The 1,609-nt window shown below is 51.5% G+C and overlaps 3 non-coding genes across 3 annotated transcripts; all 3 read right to left on the bottom strand.

Annotated features, from left to right (window-relative positions):
- Positions 1-343: 343 nt before the first annotated feature.
- On the bottom strand, positions 344-462 carry LOC123177867 (5S ribosomal RNA). Its single transcript, XR_006489176.1, has one exon. It is a non-coding gene; the product is annotated as a 5S ribosomal RNA (ribosomal RNA).
- Positions 463-759: 297 nt separating this feature from the next.
- On the bottom strand, positions 760-878 carry LOC123177866 (5S ribosomal RNA). The gene has a single exon (XR_006489175.1). It is a non-coding gene; the product is annotated as a 5S ribosomal RNA (ribosomal RNA).
- A 297-nt stretch (positions 879-1,175) lies between these two features.
- LOC123177865 (5S ribosomal RNA) lies at positions 1,176-1,294 on the bottom strand. Its single transcript, XR_006489174.1, has one exon. It is a non-coding gene; the product is annotated as a 5S ribosomal RNA (ribosomal RNA).
- Between the last annotated feature and the right edge of the window lie 315 nt (positions 1,295-1,609).

Raw genomic sequence — 1,609 nt, 5'->3', positions numbered from 1 at the left:
GAGTTCTGATGGGATCCGGTGCTTTAGTGCTGGTATGATCGCATCCGACATGTTACCCCGGTCTTCGTCCCTTATCCTTGGCCCTCCCAGCTCCACTACAAAGACGATTGTACATTGCTTTGGCCGCTCCCTCTCAACTACGGAGACGAGTTTAACACGGTTTCCACCCCTCCCTCTTAACCGCACCAGTGCACGCTTGCCGCGCCACAACGCCGACGCTGGACCCGTGAATCGTGAGCACCCAGCTATGACTTACCGCACTCGTGCAAAATAATAAAACACGGTAAATATATTACTTACACGTGCGTTTTGTTTTGCAAGCGGCGCGAAAAAAATTAAAAAGGGAATGCAACACGAGGACTACCCAGGAGGTCACCCATCCTAGTACTACTCTCGCCCAAGCACGCTTAGCTTCGGAGTTCTGATGGGATCTGGTGCTTTAGTGCTGGTATGATCGCATCCGACATGTTCCCCCGGTCTTCGTCCCTTATCCTTGCCCCTCCCAGCTCCACTACAAAGACGATTGTACATTGCTTTGGCCGCTCCCTCTCAACTACGGAGACGAGTTTAACACGGTTTCCACCCCTCCCTCTCAACTGCACCAGTGCACGCTTGCCGCGCCACAACGCCGACGCTGGACCCGTGAATCGTGAGCACCCAGCTATTGCTTACCGCACTCGTGCAAAATAATAAAACACGGTAAATATATTACTTACACGTGCGTTTTGTTTTGCAAGCGGCGCGAAAAAAATTAAAAAGGGAATGCAACACGAGGACTTCCCAGGAGGTCACCCATCCTAGTACTATTCTCGCCCAAGCACGCTTAACTTCAGAGTTCTGATGGGATCCGGTGCTTTAGTGCTGGTATGATCGCATCCGACATGTTACCCCGGTCTTCGTCCCTTATCCTTGGCCCTCCCAGCTCCACTACAAAGACGATTGTACATTGCTTTGGCCGCTCCCTCTCAACTACGGAGACGAGTTTAACACGGTTTCCACCCCTCCCTCTTAACCGCACCAGTGCACGCTTGCCGCGCCACAACGCCGACGCTGGACCCGTGAATCGTGAGCACCCAGCTATGACTTACCGCACTCGTGCAAAATAATAAAACACGGTAAATATATTACTTACACGTGCGTTTTGTTTTTCAAGCGGCGCGAAAAAAATTAAAACGGGAATGCAACACGAGGATTTCCCAGGAGGTCACCCATCCTAGTACTACTCTCGCCCAAGCACGCTTAACTTCGGAGTTCTTATGGGATCCGGTGCTTTAGTGCTGGTATGATCGCATCCAACATGTTACCCCGGTCTTCGTCCCTTATCCTTGCCCCTCCCAGCTCCACTACAAAAACGATTGCACATTGCTTTGGCCGCTCCCTCTCAACTACGGAGACGAGTTTAACGCGGTTTCCACCCCTCCCTCTCAACCGCACCAGTGCACGCTTGCCGCGCCACAACGCCGACGCTGGACCCGTGAATCGTGAGCACCCAGCTATGACCTACCGCACTCGTGCAAAATAATAAAACACGGTAAATATATTACTTACACGTGCGTTTTGTTTTGCAAGCGGCGCGAAAAAAATTAAAAAGGGAATGCAACACGAGGAC

Source organism: Triticum aestivum, unplaced genomic scaffold, assembly GCF_018294505.1.
Source record: "Triticum aestivum cultivar Chinese Spring unplaced genomic scaffold, IWGSC CS RefSeq v2.1 scaffold32198, whole genome shotgun sequence".
Taxonomy (NCBI): Eukaryota; Viridiplantae; Streptophyta; class Magnoliopsida; order Poales; family Poaceae; genus Triticum; species Triticum aestivum.
This window is presented reverse-complemented; position numbering and strand designations above follow the sequence as displayed.